Source organism: Neofelis nebulosa, chromosome X (genome assembly GCF_028018385.1).
Source record: "Neofelis nebulosa isolate mNeoNeb1 chromosome X, mNeoNeb1.pri, whole genome shotgun sequence".
Lineage (NCBI taxonomy): Eukaryota > Metazoa > Chordata > Mammalia > Carnivora > Felidae > Neofelis > Neofelis nebulosa.
Genome location: NC_080800.1, coordinates 89103990 through 89118185, shown reverse-complemented (window position 1 = coordinate 89118185; position 14196 = coordinate 89103990). Strand labels below are relative to the sequence as shown.

Genomic DNA, 14196 nt, shown 5'->3' with positions numbered 1-14196 from the left:
ATTTGTCAGAACACAGCCCAAATATAGTTTGTTCATCTTAACACAGCCCCTCAAAGACATGGGCACATCTGTGCTTACCAAGACTATGTGATCTCTGTATACTCATTTGGTGATTCACATCTTAATGGGACTTGAACTCCTGGAACAGTGGACAGAGTCAGTGAGGCTTCTTCAACCATCAGCAGAACTCACTACCTAGAAAGATCTACATTGTGGAGTGCCTGAACAGAACTCTGCTGTTCCACTTCCCTGTTCTCCTACATCTTAACCACATGCTCACTAGAGAATGTGAAATGGTACTGTTTCTTTAAAGCATAAAACCTATTCGGAAGACTTATCAGGTTAAACATGCCTAAGTACACACTAGTTAAGCACCTCCAGTGACTTCTTAGAAAAATATTACTAGGTGCTAATTGAACCCAAAAGGCATCTTGGAAATGCACCTAATTTTTTTTTAATATTTTGAAAACAAAACTGCCCAAAGGCAGAACCTGGAAAATGTGAGCATGGGAATTTGTGTGGGTAAGCCAGAGATCAGAACCCCTAATTTATAAAATGTGCAAAAGAGAAATATGCAAAATTAATGCACAGAATGAAGTTGAACTGTATTCTGTTTTAGAAAAACCAATTCATTTCCTCTCCCAAGACATGCATGTTAATGGATGCTGGTTTTCAGGCAGCTACCTTAAGTCCCAGTTTGCTGCTTAAGTGTACTTCAGAGATAAGAAATGCAACTGAGCTGTACAAAATGAGACAACTTTCCTCCTGTCTCTTGTGCATGATAAATGCTAAAGCAATTAGGAACCACTGTTGCATGTTACATTGAAATTTGTCAGGAACATCAGTGCTGTGCTATATAAATGGAGGAAACTTATTTAGAATGAAGTCCTAAGAACCTAAGAGGAGACTACTGGTCTAACTTAATATTAAACATTTAGGGCCATAGAACTGAACTAGAAGCAATCCCCTCCTTGATTTTTCAATCTCAGAATATCCATCACAGTGTTGTCTATTTCACTGGCAGTGATCTGAATTAGCATTTCAATAACAAAAGGAGCAAAGAAATACTGAAATGGAAAGCAGATTTTTAAATGTCTACAGAGAAAAAAAATGTGAAACTTATAGTTCCTTCTGTAAGTCCAAGAAACTTTTCAAATTTTTTTGCACTTTCTGCCTCATCTTCAGGGAATTGAATACATGTAGGCTTATATTCATGCTCATATTTTTGTTATTGTTTCTTTTCACTTTCTCAGAAGGAGTTTAGGAACAATCTGTCTGACCTTACTTTTTTATTCTTTTTTTTTCTTCTTTATATTAGGATAATGCTCATTCTAGGAAGACAGGCAGTATTGGTGGTGGTGCTTTAGAATTATAGTTAAATATATCACATTCATTACACAGTAGATATAACCCATGTAAGATAACAATACTGCAAAAAACCTCTTTTGCAAGACTACTGTGTCTTTTTGTGGGAGTGTGACAGTGACACTTGGTGAACACTGGAGTTGTCAAGGGTTCTCATCTGGTTCCTTAACACCTTAGAAAACTATAGTTGTCATTCTGGAATTGAGTTTAGAACTACAAGGGATCTTAGGCATGGTGTAGACCAAGCTTTATCACCCTTCCAACCATTTCTCCATTCACCCAGTTCTTTCCCATGGAGAAATTATTTTAATCACCTTTCCTAGCGACTAAAGTCCTGATAGGAAGTCTGGTAGGAGGACAGGATAAAATGATTAGAAATAATTCTTCCTAGTCTAGAGTTTATGACCCTTGATACTCCATGGAAAGTGAGAGTTCGCCACATAGGACTTGACAAGGGGATCTTCTCTTCTGCCTCCTTGCCCACCTCTGCCAAGAAATGCTCACTACACCAATAGTGATAATATTTCACTTTGTGGATTCAGAAACTTAAACCCATTTCCTACTTTCCCCAGTTATTATAAAGTAAAACTTTATCTTGCCAGAATTAGTGAGAAAAAATATTACCCAAAATTCTAATTGCTAAATCACAACTGAGACAAAAGACCAGCCTTTCCTTATAGAAATAGTCATATTACAAAAGACACACCCGATGACCCTACACTAGAATCCCTATGTACCACATAGTAAACAAAATCCTCTAGGATGATTTTGATGTACTCTTGTAATGAATAATTACCCTATTCTGGCACCAAATTACTGTAAGTAATGAGAGATAAGACCTCCACTTCTGCTCAAGATAGACCAGATTTACTTTCCCACCTGAACAAACACAAAATAAAAACCCTTCGAAATATGAAACAAGGGTTTTCAAGCCACCAAGTATCAACTAACAAAAGGCAGTAATCCCTATAAGGTGAGAAAAAACTTGGTAAGCCCTACAATTGCCTTGTCTTACTACCTTGAGAGCAGTTTCAGGCAATGGTGCATGGTTGGGAAACCCAAACCAACCCCTTGAATTAATGAGATGGACCTTTAAGAACAAGGAAGTCAAGATGGCTACAATTCATGACATACAGTCCCCTAGAGAAGGAGCTTCACAGAGAACTCCAGAGACCTGTAGATGGTTGTCCTTGAGTAGTCAACAGTATACTGATCACACAAGACATGAGAGGAAATTATCTGAGCCCATAGAAAGAACCACCTGAAAGGATTAGAGGTAACAGTGCTTGGTACTCACACAGGTTCAGAAGTAGGACATGTGTCCTATCAGCCAGAATGGAAAAAACTCAAGAATTGGATATGGGATATTGGATAGAATACTCAGAAGGATCTTGCCTCAGTATCGGGGAAAGTTAGTCTTATACTGAGCAGTGCTCCAGACTTACCTAAGAAATCTTACAAACAAATTTGAAAGGAACAGCTTTCAAATAATTTAAGTGTTTTCCAAAAAAAAAAAAAAGAAAACCTTAAAGAATAAAATTACAAAATATCTAACATTCAACAAGATAAAATCACAATTTCTGGCACCAAATAAAAAATTAGTAGGCATGCAAAAAACAACAATAACAACAGAGAAATATGACCCATAATGAAGAGTAAAATCAATGGAAACCTATCCAAAAAATAACACAGATGATAGAATTAGTATACATGACCATTAAACAGTTATTATAACATACATTAAAACATTATATAAAAATATATAGAAATAACAAATATTAATTATAACAAGGAAGGATGTATAAGTGACATAAATTGAAGAGCTAGACATGAAAACTACAATTTTGGAGATGAAAAAATGTACTAGATGGCATGAATGGCAAATAAGATATTGTAGAAGAAAAGATTGTTCAACTTGAAGTCATAGCAATAAAGTCAATTCAACATAAAACAAATAGAAAAGAGAAGCAACAAAAAATTAACAGGGTAGGAACATCTGGGTGGCTCAATTGAGTGTCCAACTCTTGATTTTGGCTCAGGTCATGATCTCATGGTTTGTGAGATTGAGCCCCGCATCAGGCTCTGCACTGACAGTGCAAAGCCTACTTGGGATTCTCTCTCTCTCTCTCTCTCTCTGCCCCTACCCTGCTCTCTCTCTCTCTCTCTCTCTCACTCTGTCTCTCTCTCTCTCTCAAATAAATAAATAAACTTACAAAAACAACAGGGCAATAGTGAATAGTGAACTATGGGACAATTTCAAGTGTGCTAGTATATGTGAGTGAAGTCTGTGCAGGAGAGGTGGAATATCAGAAAAAAATATTTTAAGTAATAAGGGACAAAAATTTTCCAAATTTGATGAAAACTATAAATCCACAGGCCCAAGAGGCTTTATAAATACAAAACACAAGAAACATGAAGAAACTACACCAAAACACATCGTGATCACATTATGGGCAGAGGAACAAAGATAAAGATCACAGAAGCTTTCTCATTAGAAATTGTGCAAGTTGGTGGCTCAGTCGGTTAAGCGTCCGACTTCAGCTCAGGTCATGATCTCATGGTTTGTGGGCTTGAGCCCCACATCAGGCTCTGTGCTGACAGCTCAGAGCCTGGAGCTTGCTTCAGATTCTGTGTCTGCCCCTCTATCTGCCCCTCCTCCATTCATTATCTGTCTCTCCCTCAAAAATAAATAAACATTAAAATAAAAAAAAAGAAATTGTGCAATCGAGAAGACATTAGATCAACATCTTTAAAGTTCCAGTAGGATTTTTTTTTTAAAAAGTCTACTAGAATTCTATATCCAATGAAAAGAGCTTTCAAAATCAGTAGTGAAATAAATATTTTTTTTCAGATATAGAACAGCTAAAGGAATTTGTCAGCAGCAACCTGCTCTTTTAAGAAAGGGAGTTTCTTATGCATGGAAACTTAAACAAGATGGAAATATAGATCTACACAAAAGAATGAGGTGACTGAAAATGGAAACTATATGGGTAAATTTATGAACTATTTGTCTTATTACTTAAATGTCTTTAAAGGATACTTGAGGACATCAGTGGGAATATAAGGACCTCTGAAAATTCTTTCTCCCCAAGGCAGCAGACTGACAAAAATGGTCAGAATCAACTTTTTTAGAACTCTGGCAATTAACCAAAGACTTGCAGCAATGCAGGAATGGTTTCCTCAAGAACAAACAAAAATCAGTTGAATCTTGGTAAGAACAATGACCTTTGCAGTGTTTTGACTTGCCCTATTGCCATCTCCTCATACCCAGCTATGTGGTAGCCTGGAATACTAATAGCCCTCAATCATTGTGAAAACCAACCAGCTATTGGAATGGGCAGAAAAGGGTAGGAGCTCTTTCAAAAACTCATTCCCAAATGACTGCCACCATTGACCTGTTTGGTGGTTCCCAGGATGAAAATACTCACAAAAACTTGTCTGTGTTAAACCTAACACAGAGGTGTGCCAGTGACAACAAACTTTTCCCTGGGAGCATTTGGTAAAACCAATCACTATTAGTTGTTTAATATTGCAATGCTGTGGAGAACAGTTGAGATAAATAATAAGCTTACTAAAAATCTTAAGAAAATCCAGAAGATATGATGTCCATAGGAGGCTCTGAAAAACTCTGAAATGTTTTTCTAGAGGGAAAAGAACAGGTGTAGTGATGAGGGGATGCCCAGGGTTGTGCACATGCTCATGTGAGATCTGAGAAGACTCAAAAGTTCTCACCACTGCCTAACCTGTAGGATTCTATACAAGCAGGAGGAAAAGGATAAAAGACGGTTGTAAGCTGCCTGGCTGAATGTTGAAGATGTACCCCAGCGAGCTCATAGAGCCACTCAGCAATGACTGGGAGATTTAATGGCTCCAGGCATTTAAATAAATCTCTGTAAAGTAATTATCTGGACACTAATGTAAGTGGGCAGAAACTTTAGTGGCCACACATGACAAAGAATACAAATTTTTACAGAATTAGTACAGAAATATCATTAAACAAACAAGCAACAACAACAAATCATTTATTGGGGGACATTTGATATACAGAGTCCTCACATTATTATTTTAAATTTACAATTTTCTTTTTTCAAATGTTTATTTTGAAACACAGAGAGAGAGAGAGTGGGCACACATGTGCAAGCAGGAGAGGGGCAGAGGGAGAGAGAGAATCCCAGGCAGGCTCTAGAATCAGTGTGGAGCTCAACATGGGGCTGGATCTAATGACTGTGAGATCATGACTTAAGCCAGAATCAAGAGTCAGATATTTAACTGACTGAGCCCCCCAGGTGCCCCTAAATTTCAAGTAAAGTTTATGAGACATTCAAAGAAGCAAGACAATATGGCCCATGTATAGGAAAAGTAGTCAACAGAAACAGAGCCTGAGGAAGTCTTGACTTTGGACTTAACTAGACAATCACTTTAAATCAGCAATTTCAGTTTTCTTAAAAGTAAAGGAAATCATGAAAATACAAAAATTATGTCTCACTAAATAGTGAATGTTAATCCAAAGATAGAAATTATTTTAAAACAACCGATAAGAGTGTTCACTTTGGCAGCACATGTAATAAGATTGGAAGGGTACAGAGAAGGTTAGTATGGCCCCTGTGCAAGGCTGACATGCAAATTCGTGAAGCTTCCATATTTTTAGTCAGAATTTAAATACAAACTAGAAAAAGAAGAAGAAAAAAGTAAACACTTTCCAAAAAAAAAAAGAAAGAAAGAAATTCTGGAGTTAAAATGTAGAAAGACTGGCATGAAAAATTCATTAGTGGGGCTCAACAATATATTTGAAGAATCAGCATATGTGACAGTTGGTCAAATGAGATGATCCAGTATGAAGAAGAGAAAGAAAAAAGAAGGAAGAAAACTGAACAGAACCATCTGAGACCTATGGAGAATGGTCAAGTGAACCAACGTACATGATAACAGGAATCCCAGAAGGAAAAGAGGGAGACAAAAGGGCAGAAAGAACATTTGAAGAAATGATAACCAAAAGCTACCAAAATTTGATGTGATAGATTAATCTGCACATGCAAAGAATTCAACGAACTCCAAATAGAAATAACTCAATAAGAATCTCACCAACATACGTTAGAATCAAACTGTCAAAAGTCAAAAACAGAGAGAATCTTCAAAGCAGCAAGGCAGAAGCAACTTGTCATGTACAAGGGATCCTTTATAATATTACTAGCCAATTTCTCATCAGAAACCAAGGAGGCTAGAATTATTGGGATAATATATTCTAAGTGCTAAAAGAAAATAACCCTATCAACAAAGTATCCTATTCTGGTAGAACTACCCTTCGAAAATGAAGATATCTTTTTTTAAACTTTATTTATTTTGAGAGAGAGAAAGAGAGAGAGAGAGAGCATGAGCAGGAGAGGGGCAGAGAGAGAGAGAGAGAGAGAGAGAAAATCCCAAGCAGGCTCTGTACTATCAGTGCATAGCCCAATGTGGGGCTTGAACCCATGAACAGTGAGATCATCACCTGAGCTGAAATCAGGAGTTGGACACTTAACTGACTGAGCCACCCAGGTACCCTAACTATCCTTCAAAAGTGAATGAGAAAGTAAGACATCACCAGATCCACAATCACTGAAAGAATTCATCATTAGCAGACTGTCATATAGGAAATACTAAAAGGAGTACTTTTGGTTGCAATGAAAGGACAGTAGACAGTAACTCAAATCCGCATGAAAAACTAAAGAATACTAGTACAGGTAATTATATGGGTGAATAAAAGAAACAGTGTATCTATATATATATACATATATACACTGTATATATACATATATGTATATATACATATATACATATATATACATATACATATATGTATATATACACATATATACACATATACATATACATACATATATACATATACATATATGTACATATATGTACATATATACATATATACATATATGTATATATATATATTTGTTTGTAACTCTTCTTTCATCTAATTTAAAGGACAGTTGCATAAAGCAATAATTATAAATCTGTGTTGATGGACATGCAATATGTAAAGATGTAATTTGTATTATAATAAAAACATAAAGAGGGACAGATAATGGAGTTATATAAGAGCAAACTTCCATATACTCTTGAAATTGGGTTGCCACTATCTTAACTACATCATTATAAATTAAGATGTTAATTGTAATCCACAAGCAAGCAATAATAACTCCAAATAAATAGAATTTTTAAAATGTCAAGCGAATGAAAATTCTATTTAACACAAAAGAAGGGAGTTATGAAGAAATATAGGAACAAAAAAGACATAGGATATAAAAACAAAGAGCAACATAGCAGTCACAAATCCTACATTATCAGTAATTACATTAAATGTGAAGGCATTAAACAATACAACCAAAAGGAAGAGATTGGCAGAATAGATATAAAAATTATAGTCTATCTATGTGCTGTCCACAAGAGATACACTTTATATTCAAAGACACAAATAGATTGAATGTCAATGGGTACAAAAAAATACACCATGTAAAGAGTAAGAAAAAGAGAGATGGATTGGCTATAATAATATCAAACAAAATAGACATGTAAGACAAAACTTGTTACTAGAGACAAAGACATTTTATAAGAATAAAAGGATCTATATATATAAGGATATATACATATCCCATCAGAGTCCCAAAATATATGAAGCAAAATCTGACAGAATTGATTAATAGACAATCCAACAATAATATCTGGATATTTGAATACCCTAATTTCAATAATGATAGGACAACTAGGCAGAAGATCAACAAGAAAATAGAAGACTTGCACTACACTATAAATCAACTACATCTCATAAACTTCTATAGAATACTCCACCTAGCATAATACACATTGTTCTAAAGAGCACATGGAACATTATCCAGGATAGACCATATGTTAACCTATAAAAAAGTCTTGATAAATTTTAAAGGACTGAAGTCATACAAAGTCTGTTATCTGATCACATCAGAATGAAGTTAGCAGCAGGAAATTTGGGAAATTCATAAATGTATGGAATTAAATAATACATCCTTAAATAACCAATGGTAAGTGAAGATATAACAAAGTAAATTGGAAAATACTTTAAAATGAATGAAAACAAAACCAAAACACTTCATAACTTATGTGGTATGGCTAAAGCAGTGTTTAGAGAAATATTTATTGCTATAAATGTCTACAGTTTAAAAACCCAAAAGATCTCAAATCAATACCTAACCTACTATACTACACAAAGGGCACCTGGCTGGCTCAGTTGGTGAAGCATGTGACTCTTGATCTCTGGGTCATGAGTTCAAGCCTCACACTGGGTGTAGACATTAATTTAAAAAAAAAAAAGACTACACAAAGAACAAACTGAATCAAAAGCAAGCAGAAGGAAGGAAATAATAAAGATTAGAGAGTAAACCAATCAAGTTGAGAATAGAAAAACAATAGAAAAAATAACAAAATCAAAAGTTGGTTCTTGGAAAAAAAATTAACAGAATTGACAAACTTTTAGCTAGACAGACCAAGACAAAAAGAGAGAGAGAAGACTCAAATTATTAAGATTGGTATAAAACAAGGAACATTACTATTGATGTTACAGAAATGAAAATAACTATAAAAGAATACTATCAACAACTGTTTATAGATAAATTAGACATACTGGATGGAATAGACAGATCTCTAGAAGGACACAAACCACCAAAACTGACAAGAAGAAATTGAAAAATTGAATAGATATAACAAATTAAGAGATTGAATAATTATTTAAAATTTTCCCACAAGTAAAAGCCTAGGACCAAATAACTGATGAATTCTAGCAAGTGTTCAGAGAAGAACTGACGCGATCATGTACAAAATTTTCCCAAAAATGGAAGAGGAGGCAAAACATCCCAACTTATTCAATGAGGCTAATACTTCATAGATACCAAAACCTTGATACCAAAGCCAGACATCACAAGAAAAGGAAACTACAGACCAATATTACTTATGAATATAGATGCAAAATCTTTAAAACTCAACAATGAACCACTAGCAAATCCAATTAAGCAACATATAAAAAGCACAGGACCATACCAACCATGAAACAACAGAAAGAGAAATCAAGGAATCGATCCCATTTACAGTTGCACCAAAAAACATAAAATACCTAGGAATAAATCTAACCAAAGAGGTGAAAAATCTATACACTGAAAACTATAGAAAGCTTATGAAAGAAATTGAAGAAGACACAAAAAAATGGAAAAAGATTCCATGCTCCTGGATAGGAAGAACAAAGATTGTTAAAATGTTGATACTACCCAAAGCAATCTACATATTCAATGCAATCCCTATCAAAGTAACACCAACATTCTTCACAGAGTTAGAACAAATAATCCTAAAATTTGTATGGAACCAGAAAAGACCCTGAATAGCCAAAGCGATCTTGAAAAAGAAAACTAAAGCAGGAGGCATCATAATCCCAGATTTCAAGCTATACTACAAAGCTGTAATCATCAAGACAGTATGGTACTGGCACAAGAACAGACGCTCAGATCAATGGAACAGAGTAGAGAACCCAGAAATGGACCCGCAAATGTATGGCCAACTAATCTTTGACAAGGCAAGAAAAAATACCCAGTGGAATAAAGACAGTCTCTTCAGCAAGTGGTGCTGGGAAAACTGGACAGCGACATGCAGAAGAATGAACCTGGACCACTTTCTTACACCATACACAAAAATAAACTCAAAATGGGTGAAAGACCTACATGTAAGACAGAAAGCCATCAAAATCCTCGAGGAGAAAGCAGGCAAAAACCTCTTTGATCTTGGCCGCAGCAACTTCTTACTCAACACGTCTCTGGAGGCAAGGGAAACAAGGGCAAAAATGAATTAATGGGATCTCATCAAAATAAAATCTTCTGCACAGAGAAGGAAACAATCAGCAAAACTAAAAGGCAACCGACAGAATGGGAGAACATATTTGCAAATGACATATCAGATAAAGGGTTAGTATCCAAAATCTATAAAGAACTAACCAAACTCAACACCTAAAGAACAAATAATCCAGTGAAGAAATGGGCCAAAGACATGAATAGACACTTCTCCAAAGAAGACATCCAGATGGCCAACTGACACATGAAAAAATGTTCAACATCACTCATCATCAGGGAAATATAAATCGAAACCACAATGAGATACTACCTTACACGTGTCAGAATGGCTAACATGAACAACTCAGGCAACAACAGATGTTGGCGAGGATGTGGAGAAAGAGGATCTCTTTTGCATTGTTGGTGGGAATGCAAGTTGGTGCAGCCACTCTGGATAACAGTATGGAGGTTCCTCAAAAAACTAAAAATAGAACTACCCTATGCCCCAGCAATTGCACTACTAGGCATTTATCCACGGGATACAGGTGTGCTGTTTTTTTTTTTTTTTAATTTTTTTTTTCAACATTTTTTAATTTATTTTTGGGACAGAGAGAGACAGAGCATGAACGGGGGAGGGGCAGAGAGAGAGGGAGACACAGAATCGGAAACAGGCTCCAGGCTCCGAGCCATCAGCCCAGAGCCTGACGCGGGGCTCGAACTCACGGACCGCGAGATCGTGACCTGGCTGAAGTCGGACGCTTAACCGACTGCGCCACCCAGGCGCCCCACAGGTGTGCTGTTTTGAAGGGACACATGCATCCCCATGTTTATAGTAGCACTATCAACAATAACCAAAGTATGGAAAGAGCCCAAATGTCCATCGATGGATGAATGGATAAAGAAAATGTGGATGGAGTATTACTCGGCAATCAAAAAGAATGAAATCTTGCCATTTGCAACTATGCGGATGGAACTGGAAGGTATTATGCTAAGTGAAATTAGTCAGAGAAAGACAAAGATCCTATGACTTCACTCATATGAGGACTTTAAGAGACAAAACAGATGAACATAAGGGAAGGGAAACAAAAATAGTATAAAAACAGGGAGGGGGACAAAACAGAAGATACTCATAAATATGGAGAACTGACGGTTACGGGAGGGGTTGTGGGAAGGGGGATGGGCTAAATGGGTAAGGGACACTAAGGAGTCTACTCCTGAAATCATTGTTGCATGATATGCTAACTGGGATGTAAATTTAAAAAAAAATAAAAAATAAAAAAAGCACAGGACCAGATAACATCACTGGTGAATTCTACCAAACATTTAATGAATGAACACCAATCCTGCTCAAACTCTTCCAAACAATTGAAGATGAAGGAACACTTCTCAAGTCATTCTATGAGGCCAGTAATATGCTGATACTAAAGCCAAAGACACCATGAGAAAACTACAGATCCATATCTTATATGAATATCAGTGCAAAAAATCCTTAGCAAAATACTAGCAAAACAAATCCAAAAGTACATTAAAAGGATTATACACCACAATTAAGTGGTATTTATACCAGAATGTGAGGTTCATTCAACATGTTAAAATCAGTGTAATACATTTAATTAATAGAATGAAGAAAAAAAACCACATGATTTTTTTTAATTAAAAAAAATTTTTTAATGCTTATTTTTGAGAGAGACAGAGACAGAACACGAGTGGGTTAGGGGCAGAGAGATAGGGAGACACAGAATTGGAAGCAGGCTCCAGGCTCCGAGCTGTCAGCACAGAGCCTGACATGGGGCTCGTACTCACGAGCTGTGAAATCATGACCTGAGCCGAAGTTGGACACTCAACTGACTAAGCCACCCAGGCGTCCCAACCACATGATTATTTTGATGCATAAAAATCATTTGGCAATATCAAACAACCCTTCATGATAAAAACACTCAACAACTAGGAATAGAAGGAAAATTCCTCAACCTGATAAAGGGCATCTACGAAAAAAATCATAGCTAACATCATACTTAAGGGTGAACGCCTGGAACTTTCCCCTTGGATTAGAAACAAGAAAAAGATGTCCACTCTCATCATCTCTATTAAATATTGAGCTGGGATATCTATCCTGATAAATTAGGCAAATAAAAGCGATAAAGAGCATGAAGATTGAAAAGAAAGAAGTAAAACTATTTCTATTTGTAGATGACATGACTTTACATATAGAAAATCCTAAAAAAATCCACTAAAAACTATTAAAACTAACAAATGCATTCAGCATAGTTGTAGGATATAAGATCAACATAAAAAGTTGTATTGCTATACATTAGCAATGAACAATTTGAAAAGAGAATTAAGGTAATAATTTTATTTCAGTAGCATTAAAAAGAATAAAAATGCTTAGGAATAAATTAAACAAAAGAAGTACAAGACTTGTACACTGAAAGCTATAATACATCATTGAAAAAAATTAAAGAAGACCTATATAAGTGGAAAGACAGCCAGTGTTTATGGGTTCGAAGGTTTAATATTGTTAAAATACAACATCAGCCTGGTAATGCACAGACTCAATGCAATCTATCAAAGTCCCAGCTGACATTTTTCTTGAAGTGACAAGCTGATCCTAAATTTCATATGGAATCACAATAGGGACCCTTTTTCAATCATGAAAAAGAAGAACAAAGCTGGAAGACTCACTCTTGATGATTTCAAAACTTACTAAAAACTTACAGTAATCAAGATTTTGTGGTACTGTCATAAAGACAGACATATAGATCAATACAATGGGATTGAGAGTCCAAAAATAGGTCTAGACATCTATAGTCAGTTGATTTTTCAAAGAATGCCAAGACAATGCAATGGGGGAAAAGAATAGTCTTTCCAACAAATGGTTCTGAAAAATCTGGATAGCCACAAACAAAAGAATGAAGTTGGGGCCTTACCTCACACCATGTATAAAAATTAATTTGAGTGAATTAAAGAATTGAATGTAAGAGCTACAACCATACAGCTCTTAGAAAAAAACAGGGGCAGATCTTCATGACCTTGGTTTAGGCAATGGTTTCTTAGCTATCACAACAACAGCAAGAACAACAAAAGGAAAAACAGATAAGTGAAATTCCATCAAAATTAAAGTCTTTTTGTACTTTAAAACACACCAACAAGAAATTTGTAAGACAACTCTCAGAATGGGAAAACATATTTAGAAATCAATATCTAATAAAGGACTAATATTCAGAATATAGAAAAGTACACTTGTAGTTCAACAATAAAACAAAAAATAACCCAGTTTAAAAATTGGCCAAGTATGTGAATAGACATTTCTCTAAAGAAGATATGCAAGTGGCCAGCAAACACACAAAGATATTCAGCATCATTAACCATTAGGGAAATGAAAATCAAGACCACAATGAAATATTACTGCATACGCACTGGGATGGTTGTAGTTTAAAAATGGAAAAATAAACATTGGATAAAGAAATTGTGGTTTATATACACAATGGAATACTACGTGGCAATGAGAAAGAATGAAATATGGCCTTTTGTAGCAACGTGGATGGAACTGGAGAGTGTGATGCTAAGTGAAATAAGCCATACAGAGAAAGACAGATACCATATGGTTTCACTCTTATGTGGATCCTGAGAAACTTAACAGAAACCCATGGGGGAGGGGAAGGAAAAAAAAAAAGAGGTTAGAGTGGGAGAGAGCCAAAGCATAAGAGACTGTTAAAAACTGAGAACAAACTGAGGGTTGATGGGGGGAGGGTGGGTGATGGGTATTGAGGAGGGCACATTTTGGGATGAGCACTGGGTGTTGTATGGAAACCAATTTGACAATAAATTTCATATATTAAAAAAGAATGGAAAAATAAGTTTTGGAAGGGATGTGGAAAAATTAGAACCTCTATGCATTTCTGGTGGGAATGTAAATGGTGCATCTGCTGTTGGAAAACAGCCTGACAAATCCTTCAAGAAATTAACCATAAACTTACTATATGACCAAGCAAAT

General features: G+C 35.7%; 1 non-coding gene across 1 annotated transcript; it reads left to right on the top strand.

The window, feature by feature from the left end:
* Positions 1-5905: 5905 nt before the first annotated feature.
* Positions 5906-6012, top strand: LOC131503281 (U6 spliceosomal RNA). Its single transcript, XR_009257383.1, has one exon. It is a non-coding gene; the product is annotated as a U6 spliceosomal RNA (small nuclear RNA).
* The last annotated feature ends 8184 nt before the right edge of the window (positions 6013-14196 follow it).